Raw genomic sequence first — 11,064 nt, 5'->3', positions numbered from 1 at the left:
CATATTGGTGGATGCACTTTGAGAAAAGGCACATTCCAACTATGCTACAGTCTCCTCCTCTCTCTAATGATCCAGTGTTTCTATACAATTATGGTTTCCCCTGCCTATCTAAACTCACAACCAGTGACACTAGCCTAACTCAGGGCACATGCTCCTTTGAAGGACCTGAAGGATAATATTTCCTTCAGCAGTGCTGGGAATTATGTGATATCCCATTCAGGCTGCTCCCAGAAGCACTGGAGGCTGTCACAACTTCCACTCCTAAGGGTGACTTTTGAGCACACAAAAAATCCTGGCATCCAGGCCACAAATTAGAACCACAAAGCTCTGCAGGCTTTCCTAGGAAACCTAGGAGAGTGTTCTGGTTTGCTAATGCTGCCATTATGAAAAATACCAGAAATGGATTAGCTTTTATAACAGGGGTTTATTTGGTTACAAATTTACAGTCTGAAGGCCATGAAAATGTCCAAATTAAGGCATCAACACAAGTATACCTTCACCAAAGAAGGTCAATGGTGCCCAGAAAACCTCTGTAAGCTTGGAAGGCACATGGCTTGCATCTGCTGATCCCAGATTGTGTTCCAGCTTCTCTTTCAGCTCCTGTGCATTCTTCAAAATGTTGCTCTTGGGGCATTTTGTCCTCTCTTAGCTTTTCTGGACTAAACTCTGGGATACCATCTCCAAAGCATTAGCAAATGTCTGCTTTCAACAGCCGTCTCCAAAGTGCCTGTCTCAGCTGCTCTAAGGTCCTTCTGTTTGTGAACTATTTTCTAGGACTCCAGTGATTAAATCAAGACCCACCTTGAATGAGTGAGATCCATATCTCCATGGAAATAATTTATTCAAATGTTTCATCCATAGTTGATTGAGTCACATCTCCATGGAAACACTCAAAGGATTCCAACCCAATTAACACAAATATGTCTGCCCCCACAAGATTGCATTGAAGAACATGTCATTTTGGGGGACATAATACATCCAAACCAGCACAGAGAGCAATGCAAATTAGGCCCAAACTGGGGAGGCATAATCTGCTCTCATACTCTCCCCTGATGCACATGAAGTTTGGGATGCCCACAAAAGCTACTCACCCTTCATGCAATTCTGTCTTCAATCCAAGCCATGCAATTAATAAAACTTCCAGGATTAAAGGTGTCCTAAACAACAATATCATTATTATTGTCCATATGAGAGCAAGGTGAGATATGTATTTCCCACATTGATGAATTGGAGGCCAGAAACTTCTATTCACAAACATCACCTGAGATCAACAATATCCCTGAAAACAGTAGCGCTTCTCTGAAGGCACCACCAGAATACAGATAAGGTCCTCTGGGCCAAAACTAAGTGAGATCCATGCCCCACCTAGTCACAGGGAAAGAAATAGGATCCCTTAAGGGCTCAGGCTAGTCATGATTTCCTCCAGTGAATGTGACAGAGCACAGATGTCTGCTTCCCTGATTACATTGGGGTGATAGAGGTGAAATGCTTCTGCCACAGCCAATGGTAGTGACAGAAATCTGGCAAGGCTACAGAGTGCAACACAGCTCTTTAAAGCTTCCCATTGACATGAAGCTTATGGGAAATATCCCCAATGTGAATGTTTGCATATGATATTCAGTTCAGACAGATGGCTCCCTTACAAATACTCTCCAATGTTATAATGAACAAGGAAAAGGGGCAGTCACCACACATCTAAATCCTTTCTCCTGTGTGAACTTTCTGGTGCCCAGTGTGGTAAGACTTTTGACTTAAGACTTTCCCACATTCCATGCATGCATAAGGCTTTTCTCCAGTGTGAGCCCTCCTTTGTTGAACGAGGCTAGAACTTTGGCAAAAGCATTTCTCACAATTGTCACCCTCATAAGGTCTTGTTCCACTGTGAACTCTCCAATGTGTGATGAGGCTGGAGCTTTGGCTCAATGATTCCCACATTCACTGCAGTCACAAGACCTTTCATTAGTGTGAACTGTCCTGTGATGAATGAGGCCTGAGTTTTGGCTAAAGGATTTTCCACATTTGCGGCACCTATAAGGCCTTGCCCCAGGAGTTGTGGGTAAAGAATTTTCCACACTCACTACATTCAGAAGGCCTTTCTCATCACTTTTTCCACTATGAAAGATCACTCCACACTCAGTGCCATTGTTTGGTTTCTCCTTGGTGTGTCTGGCTTGTTGGTGAAGAAGTCCTGAACTGACCAGGGAGCACTTCCCAACCTCCCTTCAGGTAAAGGGCTTCTCTGACTCATGGAATTTACAGCTCTTTACAAGCAAGATCCTGCCCACACCAGTTCTGAAGGGTTTACCTCCAGTGTACTGGTTCTGGCATTGGTGAATATCTGCAACTAAATAGGATTGTTTGCCATGTGCCCCACATGCATATGGTTTCTGACTGGGATGAGTTCCCTGGTGCTCAGCCAAGTGCAAAATATATTTCAATATTGGGACACACATGTCACACGGTTTTGTATTCTGAGTTTAAGGATCTGCCTTGTCAGTCCTGGCCTGTGACACTCCTTCTACAGACACACTGTCTTCAGAAGGTCCCTCCTCATCCTCTGTTCCATGCCAGTCACCTGGTGAGGCTACAAGAGCAACATTTCTCCAGCATCACATCACGGCATAGGCATCTCTGAGCATCATCAAGGAGCCCAGGAGAAATATGGAGCCAGGTCTTAAAAGGTCACACTGTTCTGGGCCAGAGCAATGGGCACAGCTGCTGCCAGAAGAGGCTGTGGGCAGAGTGGGCCGGAGGCAGAAGCTTGGGCACCCATTACCCAATCCTATCACCTTGGTCACCTCTGCAATTTATTTTTCAATATTGATCCACTATTCTGTAACCTTGCCTAGGTTAGGAATTTCTAATCACAAAATTAGGCAATATGAAATACAAGTAGCTTTACCTTTTCCACTAAAGTCCTGGATATGTTTTGTTACGTTTCTTGCCAAAATTCCCTGGCTGAAACCTCCAGTACAATATTGAATAAAGATAGAGTGAATATACCAGTCATGTCCTGGATCTTCAGGTAATATTTTCAGCCTTTCACCATTAACTAATGATACTAGATGCGGGATTATCATATATGCTGCTTATGAGGTTGAGGAAGTGTCTTTTTTATTCAAGGTTTGTTGAGTGGTTTTATCATGAATGGGTACTGGACTTTGTCAATTGATTTTTTTCTGTCTGCTAAAATTACCAAGTATTTTTTTGTTCTTTATTATTTATATGGTGAATTATATTGATTGATATTCATGTACTGAACCAACCTTGCATTCCTGGAATAAATCCCACTTGTCATGGTGTGTAATCATTTTCATATGTTGCTGAATTTTGTTTGCTAATATTTTGATGAGAATTTTTCCATCTATAGTAATAAGGGATGTTATTCTGCAGTTTTCCTTTCATTGTGATGTATTCTTAATTCTCTTTTTTCCTTCCTGTTCTTCTCAGAGGGTATCCTCAATTGTGCTATCTTCAAGTGTGCTGATTCTTTCATCTGCCAGCTTAAATCAGCTGTTGTGCCCCTCTAGCATAATTTTATTTCAATAATTGTACTTTTCAACTCCAGAATTTCTATTTAGTTCTTTTAATTATTTCTCTTTAAAGTATTTTATATTGGTGAAGCATCATTCTCAAGTTTCCTTTAGTTCTTTAAACATGATTCATTTTAGTTCTTTGAAATACTTGGCTTAAAATCATTGATTTAAAGTCATTGGCTAGTAAATCCAACATCTGATTTCCTCAGGGAGGGTTTCTATTAGTTTTCTTTTTAGTGCATGAACCATATATTTTTGTTTATTTCCATGTCTCCTTTTTCTGGTAAACTAGACATTTTAAATATTATAATGTGCAACTCTGAACAATTAGACTCTTTCCCATCAAAAGGGATTGTTTTTGTTGCTCTTTGAGGTTTGTTTAGTAGTGCCTTTTCTGAATTAATTTTGTGAGGTTTGTATTCATTTTCTTGTGTGGCCACTGAAGTGTCTGCTCAATTACTTTAGAAGGGGTTGAATTTCCTCATTTTACTGTAATGATTGATAAGATCATATGATTTTTCTTCTTTAGCCATTAATATGGTCAATTTCATTGATCACTTTTCAAATATTGAACCAGCCTTATATATCTGGAATAAACCCCACTAGGTCATCATGTATAATTCTTTTTGTATATTGCTGAATTATATTGGCTTTTATTTTCTTGAGGATTTTTACATCCACATCTGTGAGGGATATAGATCTGTATTTTGCTCTTTCATTTTTTCTTTTTGTTCTGTCTTTGCCTGGTTTTGGTGTCAGTGATATCATGACTAGCTTCATTAAGTGAATTGGGACGGGTTCTTCCTCTTCTAATTCTTAGAAAATATTTGCGTGTTGTTGTTGATATCTTTTTAATGTCTGTTAGGATTCTCCAATGAAACCAACTTGGTCTAGGGATTTATTTGGAGGGGAATTTACCTTACAAATTCAATTCCTTTAATAGTTATAGGGATCTTCAAATAATATATTTCATATCAGGCAGACTTTGGCAGTTTGCATTGTTAGAGGAATTGTTCCATTTCATTTAAGTTGTCAATTTTATATGTAAAGCTGTTTGTAGCATTCTTTTATTATCTTTTTTATGCCTTCAAGGTCTTTAGCAATACCCATTTAATTATTGATGTCAGTAATTTCTGTCTTCTCTTTTTTATTCTTTGTCAGTCTTGTTAGAGGTTTGTCAATATTATTGATCATTCTCAAAAGTCAGCTGTAGGTTTTGTTGATTTTTTTCTCTACTTTTTTGCTATTTTAAATGAATGTTTCTGCTCTTAATCATTTTCTTTCTTCTGATTCCTTTGGATTTATTTTGCTCTTCTTTTTTAAGTTCTTGAGGTGGGTGCTGAGATTACTATTTTAAGGATCTTCAACTTGTCTAATGTGTGCTTTCAGAGCTATAAATTTCCATCTTAGCAATTTGCTAGTTGTGTTCCAAAATTCTTGGTAGTTGTATTTTCATTTTTATGCATTTCAAGGAATCTTGTAATTTAATTTTAGGTTTTCTTTCTTATTCATGCATTACTTAGAAGTGTGTTCTTTAGTTGCCAAATGCTTGGAGATATTTCTGTTATCTTTCTGTTATTTATTTGTAGTTTTATTCCATTATGGCTCTGTATTATTTCAAACTTAGAAATTTATTGTGATTTGTTTTTTTTTGGCCAGATTATGGTCCACCCGGTATATTTTCTGTGGACTCTTGAAAAGGATGACTATTACTCTGTGGTTGGCTTAGTGGTCTATAATTATTGATTATGTCTTGTTGATTGACAATGTTATTGAGTTCCTCTATACCTGCTGATTTCTATTATTTGTTCTATCAATTTTTGAGTGAGGAGAGTTCAGGTCTCTAACTGTAATTATGGATTTAACAATTTCTTTTAATTCCTATCAGTTTTGCTTCACATATTTTGCAACTATGTTGTTTGTGGCATACACATATAGAATTTCTATTTTTTCTCAGTAATTTACCCTTTATCATTATAAAATTTCCCTCCCCTTTTCTGGTAATTTTATTTGCCCTGAAGTCAAATGTATCTGATATTAATATGCCTAATCTGCTTTCTTTTGATTAATGTCTCATGATATGCTTGCTTCTATTTTTTTATGTTCAACCTTCTTATATTTTATATTTGCAGTGAATTTCTCATAGAAAAGAGACAGTTGGGTCTTGTCTTTTAATCCATTCTGCCAATCTCTGTCTTTTCACTAATGTATGCAGGCAATTTACATTTAATATAACTACCAATAGAGTTTAAGCCCACCATTTTGATATTTCTCTGTTCTGTTTTTGCGGTCGCAGTTGATTCGTCTGGGGGAGGGTGGCGGCCGGTTGCTAAATCCTAGGCTCCCAGGATTGCTCCGAGGGTACCGGCGGCGGGGGCTCTTTCCCGGAGGCGAGGGCGAGGCGGGGGACTTGGCCAGGTCCCCGGCGGGAGGCGTGCAAGTATGGAGGGCGGCGAGAAAGGAACAGGCGGGACACGTTTCTTTTAGGATGATGAAAACCAAGAGAGAGAGCGTTTATTAGGGGAGAGTACAAGCTTATATTGGGCCGTTTAGAGGGCGGGGTAGCTGTAGGGGTTAAAGGCTTGGATTGGTTCTGAGAGGGCGCGGAGGTTGACTGAAAAGGGGCGGGAGTTGCTCCGGTAACGGGGAGTGGGTGGGCAAGGTAAAGGGGGCGGTTTTCTCCGGCAAGCCCTCCCCAATGGTTTTTACTTTGGGGTGAGGAAATGGGGCCTGCATTCGGCTCCACTTTCTCAGGCCCGGGGGGCCGTGGAGGGCGCAACCACCCGTGCCCCACTACCTTTCCTAGGGGCTGATCAGTTCCCCTGGCCCAGGCCCGCCAAGTCAGAACTCGATAACAGTGTCCCGCATTTCCCCCTTCTTTTCTAATTAGAGGAAGAAGCTTACCGGAGAGATCCGCCAAGGGATGAGGGAAAGGGGAGGTGGGGGAAGGGATAGGGGTAGATGGTAGTCAGAGAGGCTGGAGCTCGACGTTGGTGTGGTGCCCGGGCGTTCGAGAGGGGCCTCGCTGCTTGCGGGATGGACGAGGGTGGCAACGCTGCGGAGGGTCAGCTTCTTCAGTGGAGGCAAGTTGTTGATACTGGACTTGCACAAATGATGAAAAGACAGCATTGGCTTGGTTCTTAGCAAGCTGAACAATTTTGCGGATAATGCAGGGCCCTAGGGTGAGAGCTAGAATAATCATTAGTAGGGGGCCGATGAGAGGGAGGAGGTATGGGAGGAGGGGGGTAAAGATGTGGGACCAATAGCTGGTGGCTTCACGGTCTTTTTTGCGTTGTTCCAGTCCCTCTCGGACCTTTTTTAGGCTGTTCTCGGCGAGACCTGTGGAATTGGCATATACACAGCACTCTTCTCCTAGGGCGGCGCAGAGGCCTCCTTCTTTGAGGAGGAGAAGGTCGAGGCCTCGGCGGTTTTGGAGTACGACCTCAGAGAGGGAATTGACAGAATTTTTAAGATGAGAAATAGCGTCTTGTAGGTGACGAATGTCCTCGTCAACAGCCGCCCGGAGGTGAGTTAGGGCGGAGCCTTGACTGGCTAATGCAGCGATTCCGGTGCCAGCGCCTGCAAGACCTAGGAGGGAGGCAATCGTGAGGACGGTGATGGGCTCTCGCTTTTGCAGAGGAGCAGGGGCTGCAGTTCTTTCCAGGCGGAGGAAGAAGTCTTCCTCGCTGTGGTATAGGACCCTAGGGATAAGGACAATTAGGAGGCAAGTTTCATGAGTTGTATTGAGGGTCTGCACGTTAAGGCAGGGGGTAAGTCCTGTAGAGGAGCAGAGCCATTGGGAGGAGTTGTGGGGAATAAGAAACTTGGCAGAGCTGCTGGGAGATGAGTAGTTGGCACAGGCTGTGAGGTTGGGAGAGTTACTTGAGCGAGGGCGGATGCACTTTCCTGTAAAGGAGACTGAATGAAAGGTTAGGGGGACGGCTGAGGTATTCCAATTGCATTCCGAGGGGTTGTCTTCTGCATTTTCTGAAAAGGAGAGGTTGGAGGCGACGGGCTCATACAGTGAGGAAGAGGTGGAGAGGCAAAGCCAACAAGAGGAGGTAAGATTGGGGTAGGAGACATTTAGTGAGGTGAAGGTTGCTTGGATAAGGCTGAGGAGGGGAGAGGAGTAACGAGAGGAGTAGCGAGAGGGGGGTAGAGGAGGTCGGGGTGGTGGGGTTGGCAACGCGCCGTTTGCAGCTGAGGTGCGGCTGGTTGGAGCGGAGGTGTGGCTGGAGAGCTGTGGAAAAAGGGGGTTAATGACTTTATTGGGACCAATGGCAGAGGGGTTTTTTTGTGAATAACAAACACTGGCGAATTATAGGGACTAGTAGAAGGCTCTATGTGGCCAGCGTCCAATTGTTCTTGGACAAGGGCTTGGAGTGTTACTAATTTATGCGTGGGAAGGGGCCACTGCTCCACCCATATAGGTTCCTCAGTATCCCACTGCAGAGGAACGGGCGCTGGAGGTGTTAAACGAGCAGTGGCGCACATTATTGGGGGGGCTGCGTGGTAAGCACTGCCCCAGAGGTGGCGAGGATGTCACGGCCCCATAAAATTTGGTCTATGGTGTGTAGAAATAACGGGCGGAAGGTGCCTGAGTGGCCCTCTTCATCCTCCCACTTAATGGGCCCTATGGCCTGAAGAGAGGTGGAGGTACCAGTGGCTCCCACTACTGAGGGACCATCGAGAACCATGCACATGGTGGCATACTGAGCGGGCATGCAAGAGACCTCTGCCCCTGAATCGAGCGTGCCCGTGTACCATTGCCCCTCTATTCTTAACTTACGAGTAGGCTTTTCTGGGGTGATAGGGACTGTCCAGAGAAGCGTTTTACTGCCGGTGAAGTGATTAGTTTTATTAGAACCGGCCGGCACGCTGCCTCTTAGGGGCGGGGCTGAGGCTTGCCCCGCTTGGAGTTTAAAGCTTGCTCAGTGCCCTGGCGCTGACTGCCGTCAGGGCACCAGGGATAGCAGAGGTTTTTTAAGCTATCCTTGCTAAGATCTCTGGGGCTGCTCTTGCAATCGCGCGCCCAGTGATAGCCACGCTGGCAGCGTGGGCAAGGAGTGGGAGGGGGGCGCCCATTACGCTGCATGAAAGGCGGGCGGTTGACTTCTGCATTGGGGCACTCCCGGGCAAAATGACCACTCTGCCCGCACTTAAAACAACCGGTGGTGGCGGCTAAGGCGGCAGTGACAGCGCCAGAGACAGCCTGGGCTAGGGACGTGGCAGCTGGGTCAAAGGCGCTGCAGGCGAGAACCCAGTCATCTAGACTTTTTTCCCTCAAGGGGAGAATGGCTTGCTTACAGGGGGGGTTAGCCCCTTCTAGAATGAGTTCTCGGGTGAGAGCTAGCTGGGCTTGGGGGTTGCTAACTTTTCTAGCGCAGGTTTCTTCGACTCTGGATACGAAGGTGGCGAAAGGTTCGTTTGGCTCCTGGAGGAGCTTGGTAAAGCTGTCAGGTCGACGGGCAGAGCAGTTGGCAAACGCACGTAAGGCGATGCCTCTGAGGATAGTCCAGAAGGTGGCAGGGACATTAATATAAGCAGACGCATTTAGAAATGCTCCCGTGCCTAAATAGGCTTCGGGGGGATGATAGACTCCAGTGGCTGCGTCTTGCTCACTTTGCTTAGCTGCTTCCGCCTGGAAGTGAGCACGCCAATCAATAAACTGGCCGGGGTTAAGAATGGAACGGGCAAGCGAGGCCCAGTCTTGGGGGATGCAAAAGTCCATGCCGAGATCCTGCAGTATTTGGGAAGCGTATGGGCTACCCAACCCGTCCTCCTTGACGGCCCTGCGAAGCTGCTTAATAGTATTAGAGTCAATGGGATACCAGTCATACGGTTTCTGTGGTGTGGGGGTAAGGTTAAGAGGAAAGCAGCGAAAGGCACAAGAGAAAGGAGGACGCGCTTGCAGAGGGCTTGGCGCGGGAGTGGGGGTAGGGGGAGCGTTGCCCCAAGGGTTGCCTTGAGGTGTAGAAGGCAGCCAGGGGTTGTTAGTCGGCAGGGTGGGAGGAGCGGCGGCAGCTGCCGGTAGCGGCTCCGAGGGGGAGCTCGCCGGAGGGGGGAGGCGGAAGTGGGAGGCCCCAAGTGTCGCAAGACGGCGGCGCGGTGGGAGTGGCTAAGGCATAAGATGGCGGACTAGCTCCGCCCTGTGAAAGGGCGGGGCCCAAGGCATAAGATGGCGGACTAGCTCCGCCCTGTGAAAGGGCGGGGTAAAGCGCATGCGGTTTCCGGCCCAGCTTAGGGCTGACGTCATCGCCGGAGCACTTCCTCCCCTCGATGGAAGAAGAAGGAGGAAGTTCGCCATCTTGGCGAGGCTTAGTATTGCTTTGTTTTTGGGGGGCGATTTCGAGCGCGTTGTTAATTTGCTCGACTAAGGATTCTGTGTCTGAATCGTGGTCTACATTAGTATCGCTGTCTGAATCTGTTGGCTGGGTTGATAGGGCCTCCTTGGATTTAATGGGGCCTCGATCAGGGGGGAGGGAGCCTTGAAGGCAGGAGCAGATGGTTATTAAGGTGGGGAGCAAGCCGGGAGGGAAGCGCTTGCTCTCATGTTCCATGGCGTTGGTGACCCGATCAATAAGGCGATCATAAGTAACAGGGTCCCAAAGATGGCAAGTGGTGAGCCATGGGTTAAAGGGCAGCAGGAGGTCCCAGTATACCTGCAGCTGCCGGACAGACACTTTACAGCGATGTGTGTCTAGGAGACCCGCCAGAGCGCGAACTTGGGGTGCTTGGCGTGCAGATAGACGATTACCCATAGCGGAGTGAGAAAAGAGAAAAAAGGGGGGTTGATTATTGAGTAAAGAAAATGAGGTAAACTGTGGCAGCGAGGCCGAAGGAGATGGTGAGAATGGAAGGCAGGAGCCTCTAGTAGCGAGAGCAGTTTGGGGGGAGGGGCGGTTGCAAAGAGGCACACCGCGCGAAACAAAGAAACAAAGACACAGAGGACCACAGCAAAGTAATGGAGGGGAAGAGGGAAAGCTACTGGAGGAAGAGTGTTAGGAGGAATGTGGGGGATATAGGAAGAGAAGACGAAAGGTAGTCAGGGGTAAGAGTTAGGTTAACGCGGGAAAGGAAGAGCGGCCCGGGCGCGGAGCGGCGTGGGAGGGGCGGCTCCAGACGTGGAGCGGCAAGGGAGGGGCAGCTCCGCGGGGCGGCGAGGGAGAGGCGGCCCTTACTTTGCAGGCGAGGAGAAGGGGAGCTGGAGAGGCGTCCGGGCGAGCGGGTGGTTTCACTGGACCGCTGCGTGGAGAGGACTTTTAATTCCAGGGGCCCCACGTTGGGCGCCAGTTGCGGTCGCAGTTGATTCGTCTGGGGGAGGGTGGCGGCCAGTTGCTAAATCCTAGGCTCCCAGGATTGCTCTGAGGGTACCGGCGGCGGGGGCTCTTTCCCGGAGGCGAGGGCGAGGCGGGGGACTTGGCCAGGTCCCCGGCGGGAGGCGTGCAAGTATGGAGGGCGGCGAGAAAGGAACAGGCGGGACACGTTTCTTTTAGGATGATGAAAACCAAGAGAGAGAGCGTTTATT

This window comes from Choloepus didactylus, chromosome 4 (genome assembly GCF_015220235.1).
Source record: "Choloepus didactylus isolate mChoDid1 chromosome 4, mChoDid1.pri, whole genome shotgun sequence".
Lineage (NCBI taxonomy): Eukaryota > Metazoa > Chordata > Mammalia > Pilosa > Megalonychidae > Choloepus > Choloepus didactylus.
This window is presented reverse-complemented; position numbering follows the sequence as displayed.